Genomic DNA, 7005 nt, shown 5'->3' on the forward strand with positions numbered 1-7005 from the left:
TACTGCTGCATGATGGCATTGACCCGCTCCGCTTGCCCGTTGGTCTGCGGGTGTCTCGCCGACGCCAGGTTGATCTTGACGTTCAGGAAGCCCATCAGCTTCTGCCAGAAATTCGAGATGAACTGCCGCCCCCGGTCGGACAGAATAGACCGTGGCAGACCGTGAACCTTGAACACGTGGTCTATGAACAGTTTGGCGGTTTGCTCCGCCGTGGCCACCTTAGCACACGGAATGAAATGTGCCATCTTGGAAAACAGGTCCACCACCACCAGCACTGCCGTCTTGCCCCTCGAGCTGGGCAGATCCGTGACAAAGTCCAGGGCCACCCTTTCCCAAGGTTCGACCGGAGTTTGCAGCGGTTCCAACAGTCCGGCCGGTGGTCTGTGCACTGGCTTGGCCCTCTGGCAGGTGTCACACCTCGCCACGTAGTCTGCGACCTCCCCTCTCATTCCAGGCCACCAGAAATCCCTGGCTACTAATTCCACCGTCTTCTCCTTGCCGAAGTGCCCGGCAGTGGGCGCGTCGTGCAGTTGCTGCAGCACCTTGGCGCGAAGGTCGTCTCCCGGCACGTAGATGGCCCCTTTACGGATGAGCAAACCATCTCGTAGCTGGAAACCGTCGGCCGCTGCCTTGCCCCTTTGCACCTCTGCCATCTTTGCTTGCGCAAAGGAGTCATCCTGCAACGCTCGTCGCACCGCCTCCAGGTCCACGGTTGCCGCGGCGCACGCCCACACTGTTGGTGCGAAGATGTGCATGGCGGCAGCTGGCGTTGCGTCCTCCAGATACTGCGGCTTACGGGAGAGAGCGTCCGCCATGATGTTGGTGTCCCCCGGGACATACTCTATGCGGAAGTCGAAGTTCGCAAAGAACTCAGCCCAACGTATCTGCCTCTGGTTTAGGAACTGTGCCGTGCGCCAGTGCTCCAGATTCTTGTGGTCCATGCAAACCTGCACCGTGTGCTTGGCGCCGATCAGGAAGTGCCTCCACGCTTTGAACGCTGCATGAATGGCCAGCAACTCCCTGTCCCAGATGGTGTAGTTTTGCTCGGACTTGCTGAGCTTCCTGGAGTAAAACGCTCCCGGTCGCCACACCCCCTGCGGATCCTTTTGCAGCAGGACCGCCCCCACGGCTCTGTCCGAGGCGTCTGTCTCCACCCTCATCGGCCTGCTGGGGTTGACGTGAAGCAGCTGCTCTTCCGACGCGAAGAGACGCTTGAGTGCCTGAAAGGACTGCTCCGCCTGCTCTGTCCAAACGAACTTCTTTTTCTTGGAGCTAAGCGTGTCTGTGATGGCCGCTGTCTGCATAGCGAAGCCCTTGATAAACTTGCGATAGAAGTTCGCAAAGCCGACAAACCGTTGGACCTCTTTCCGGTTGCGTGGACTCTTCCAATCCAATACCGCTCGAACCTTGGCGCTGTCCATGGCGAGCCCCTTGTCAGACAACTTGTAGCCCAGAAAATCCACCTCCGTCACGTCAAATTGGCACTTCTCCAGCTTGGCGTAGAGCCTATGTTGCTTTAGCCTGCTCAGCACTTCCTTGACGTGTCCGTCATGCTCCTGCTGCGATTCCGAAAAGATCAGGATGTCATCTAAGAAACAGACGCACGTCTTGTAGAGAAGTCCCGCCAACACGTGATGCATGAAAGCTTGAAAAACGTGGGAGCCATTTTGCAATCCAAAAGGCATAACTCTATATTCGTAGGTACCCAGTGGCGTGAACATGGCCGTCTTCCACTCATCTCCCTCCCGCATGCGAATGAGGTTGTACGCCCCTCGCAGGTCTAACTTGGTGAACACTTTTCCCTTCCGCACCTTCGCCAGGAGGTCGTCGATTCGGGGCATGGGGAAGTCCGATGGCTTGGTCCCATTGTTTAAAATGCGATAGTCCACTACCAGTCTTTTTTGGGGCGTGTCTCGCTTTTTAACAAAGAATACAGGACTGCCCCCCGCTGCCTTGGACTCTCGGATGAAACCGCGCTCCAAATTATGATCTATGAACTCTTTGAGTTCCTGCAGTTCGTCCTCTGACATGGAATACAGTTTCCCTTTAGGCAGCGCCGCCCCCGGCAGCAGGTCAATTTTGCAGTCATATGGTCTGTGAGGGGGTAGCCTGTCTGCCTCCTTCTCGCAGAAAACTTCCAAAAATTCTGCGTACTTGTGGGGAATCGCTTGCAGCGTGCCTAGCAGCAGCTGTGACTCCTCTTCCTCTCCTTCCTGCCGGGGCACGATGCAGTGTTCAGCACAAAAGGAAGAGCCGAAGATCAGCTGCCTCTGGTACCAAGCCAGCGTTGGGCTGTGCTTGTCCAGCCAACTCATTCCCAATACAATGGGCGTATCCGATAGTTGAGTGACATTGAAGCTGATGATTTCTTTGTGATTCCCAAGTCGCATCGCCATCGGTGGCGTCTGCTTCACCACTTGCCCCCCTAGCAACTCCCTGCCATCCACCGTGACAACCTGCAGGGGCAGTGTGGCCGGCAGCAACTGTATAGCGTGTTTGTCGACAAAGTCCTGCCCTATAAAGTCCGCATTGCTGCCCGAGTCAACTGTGATTGGCACGTCCATGGTGATTCCATTGGGCAGCTGGAGAGATGCGGTGAGCCTCACTACTGGTTTGGGCGGGAGGGAGTTCACGGGCTGTAAAATCTCTGGGGACTGCGTCACTAACACGTCTGGCTGGGCCCCAGGGCCTCTTCCTCCAGCCAGACTGCGTCGTTTCCCTGCTGTGGTCCTCCTTGCTGCGTTGCTGCAGTCACCATTGCTGAGGCTGCAGTGAGCTTGTGGAGCCTCTGGGGACACTCTTTCGCCATATGCCCTGGCTCCTCACAGACGTAACACTTCCTGTTCCCTCTAGGAGGCTTCGCTTTCACTGTTGCCGGTGCTAGGGCTCTGGTTGCTGACTGAGCCCTTGCACCTCCAACCTCCATAGGTTCCGCTCCTCCTCCTGGCGGAGGCGTGGATTGCGCACGCGCTGCTTCTCTGGGAAGGAAGGAGGAGCCCCTGGCTGGTTCGCGCCCTCCACGCCCTTCGTCCCTGCTCCACGGACGTTCTTCCAGCCGCACCCCCACTGCCAGTGCCCTCTGAACGACCTCCTGGGTGGTTCGGGGTCTCTCCCCCCTCGCGATCTCATCTTTAATCGAGCTGTGCAGCCCCTCCCAAAAGAGGTCTCTTACAGGGGCCGAATCTCTGTCCCATTCCAGGGCACTGACCAAAGCGAAAAAGCGGGCATGGTACTGCCTCACGCTGGCCCTCCCTTGCCTTAGTCCATGCACCTCCTTCCGGGCAAGATCCACGTCAATGCTTGATAAAAAACACCCATCCATCGCTTTAATAAAGGCATCCGCATTTTGGAGCGCCGGATCCTTATCTCTCCATAAATTGCGCAGCCATGCTTTAGCATCCCCATGCAAATGGGACATGATGAATCCCACTTTCTCTTGCTCATCTCTAAAGTCTTTATTCAGCAGTTGCAGTGCGCACAGTACGTCTGCTCTAAAGTTGGGATACTGTTGCAGGTTCCCATCGAAGTGAGAGACCAGACCGCCTGTCCGTCTCGCCAACCCAATTCCCTCCTGCCTGGGTGTCTGCTTTGTCAGCACGTCTAACCTGACCTGGAGATCCCTGCAGGCGGCAGCTGCCTCCTCCTCTCTCTTCCTGGATGCGAGAGCCTCGGCATTCAGTTGTGACACTGCTTTTCTGAGTTCCTCTATCTGCTGCTCAGCCGTCATGTCGTCTGCCGTTCGTGAGCTCGCTAGTAGGCACCTGCTTCTCTCCCCTCCTCGAGGCTGTAGATGCCCACAATTCGGTGACGGAGCTTACTGTCAGAGCTGCTTGAAGATCCTAGCTCACAGAGGATCACGCTAGCCAGCGATCATTAAGTAAAAGTCTTTATTGAGTTACAGTTTCCATTCTCACGCTGCTGCGCGCAACTCTACGTCTAGTAGCTAGATCGGCGAAGCTCCGTCTGAGTCTCCGCCCCGTGTGCACCAACTTAATATCCTAGCCCGGATCCACCTTTTCCGCCTGACTGTCCTCCTCTGGGTCCCTCTACCCCCCGGGGTCTCTTCCTTCCGGGATTCTTCTGACGCTGACCCCCCGGACCCTCCTGTCTCCTTGCGCCGGGCTTTAGGACCTGGCTCCCTTTCCGGGCTGCTTACTGCGCCACCTTCCTCTGCATTTGAACTTGGCGCGCGCGCCCAACCTTCCACTTTCCGCTTAACCGTTTCTTCGCTCCCCGATGGAGGTGTGGCCACTCCTGACTCGTGCCCTCCCTCCTGTGGTGAGCTGCCAGCGCTTGCCCCCTGGCTCCTTTCCTCTTCCCTGCTCTCTGGCGGTGACGCTGGTCCCGATTTCCAACTGCTCTCCTCTGAGTCCCCTCTGGCTCTATCTTCCTGGGGTGCCCCCCTAGACTCCCCCCTTGCCCTGGCCACTGGTGCTCCTTTCTGTGAATCCTCTGATTCACTGGAAAGACTCGGAGATCTCGGGTCGTCGTCATCACTCATCTTTTCTTCTGCCTCCTCCCCTTCGCTCTCTGTTTCCTCCCTTGCCCTTGCCTCTGCTCCTAAACCCCTGACAGGTGGCATGTATTGTTTCGGAAGAATCTCCACCTTTGTTCCTGGCTCTGATGAATCCAGGAACAAAACTGCCGCTGATCACTTTGGAGGCAGAATTTTAATCTGCCCTGCCTACAAAAATAAAAAATACGCTAAAGGAATATAGAACTCCATGGAGACAAAGCAAAATAGAGAGCTGCATCTTTTGACTGATTGACAGCTCCTCCAGAGGACCTCTTTGTTCAGAATTCATCCTGACATGCTTGGAAAAGGCTTGAACAGTGGCCAGACTGACATCACATCCACACCATGCAATAAAAACACATTTAAAGCTCCTTTCCCAAGAATTCTGGAAACTGTAGCTTACCCCTGTACTTCCAAGCCCCCTTATCAAACTACAACTCCCAGGATTCTTTAGGGGAAGCCATGTGCTTTGAATGTGTAAAAACCTCAGAGGAAGGAGAGTCAACAACCTCCCAACGGAATCTGTTCCACTGTCAAACACCTCTTACTGTCAGAAAGTTCTTCCTGGTGTTTAATTGGAATCTCCTTTCTTGTAACTTGAAGCCATAGGTTTGGGTCCTACCCTCCAGAGCAGGAAAAAACAAGTTTGCTCCATCTTCCACATGACTGCCTTTGCCTACCTAGCAGTTCAAAAGCACGCCAGTGCAAGTAGATAAATAGGTACTGCTGTGGCGGGAAGGTAAACGGTATTTCTGTATGCTCTGGCTTCCGTCACGGTGTCCTGTTGTGCCAGAAGAGGTTTAGTCACGCTGGCCACATGACCCGGCAAACTGTCTGTGGACAAACGTCGGCTCCCTCCGCCTGAAAGCGAGATGAGCGCCGCAGCTCCATAGTCACCTTTGACTGGACTTAACCATCCAGGGGTTTTTTACCTTCAACATTTTTACCATACAAGACAGTTATGGGATTCATCCTGCAGTCATCTTGATTTGCTTATGAAGCATTTACATTCCTGTTGCTCATTCGCCACACATTGTAGTGCTGCTCCCCATCATTTTGCAAACTGCAAAGAATCTTATTCTTTTTAAAAGTGGGTTCGTTGTACTAGAGCAGGCATCCCCATACTCGGCCCTCCAGATGTTTTAGGACTACAACTCCCATCATCCCTAGCTAACAGGACCAGTGGTCAGGGATGATGGGAATTGTAGTCCCAAAACATCTGGAGGGCAGAGTTTGGAGGCGCCTGCAGTAGAGTGACAGACCACTTGAATGCATTTTAACAGCAGAAACGGAAAGTTCTGGGATGCACTTGACCTTGCAAAATGGCGAGAGTCTGGAGGCAGCCTGAGAGGTCATGCACTGCAACATTATGGAGCGATGTTGTCAACAGGCAACCTGGGCGATTCAACTGCAGCATTTAATAAAGCTTGCACTTGATGTATAGCCGCAGATGCCTCCCCGCTAAGAAATACACGGCAAAGTCTACAAACAAGTAATTACAACAGTATTTCACTGTTTTGCTAAGGAATGGACTACCGGAACAGTATATGGAGAGAGGTCAGTTTTGTGCACATAGGAGCCAGTCAGCAACATCATTAATATTTACTGCAAATATACACCTCCATTCTGAATCCTGGCTCCGTGCTTCTCTTAGTAACAGAACATGCTTCCAAAATGGATTGGATACCAATTCTGATTTTAGTTCAGTATGTCTTTCAGATGAATTTAATTTTAAGTGACAAAATAAAACATAGCACATGACACGTTACCTTGATGTATAGCTGTTTCGCTGAAGATCTGGGATGAGATATATCTTTCCTTCTGTGGGTGGGTGGGAAAAGGCCAGCGTTGCCTCTGATTGCTAATTCAAACCATACATTGAAACCATTCTTATAGCACTTTGGACAGTCATGACTCTCCCTCAATCCTGGGAGCTGTTGTTTTCAAGAGTGATGGGAATTGTTAGAAGACTTCTATTCCACTCACAGAGCCACAGTTCCCAGATTAGTTTAACAATCAGCTTCTCTTCCAAGGCAAATATAGGAATTATAGCTCTGTGAAGGGAACAGGGATATCCCGACAACTCTCAGCACCCTTAATTAACTACAGTTCCCAGCATGCTTTGTGGGGTGGAGGTGGTTAAAATGGTATAATAGTGCTTAAAATGTATGGTGCAGATATGGCAAGGAATGTATATTCCTAGTAGAATCACACCTACAAGGTTGGGGAAAACTTCAAGACAGACTGGAAGGCTTGGGTGCACAAATGTAAATTATTGTGCTAACAGAATGAGTTATCTAGTGCTGCACTGGATTCTACCTACTGCTTTTTTCCCCTTAAAAAAATATGTTTAGGGGTACTTTCATCTTGACTCATGAAAATCACCATTTTATAGACCACAGCAAACTATGACAAGTTCTTAAAGAAATGGGAGTGCCTGATCATCTCATCTGTCTCCTGAGAAATCTCTATGTGGGACAAGAAGCTAC

This window comes from Podarcis liolepis (assembly GCF_965112155.1).
Source record: "Podarcis liolepis genome assembly, chromosome: 1".
In the NCBI taxonomy this organism is placed as follows: Eukaryota; Metazoa; Chordata; class Lepidosauria; order Squamata; family Lacertidae; genus Podarcis; species Podarcis liolepis.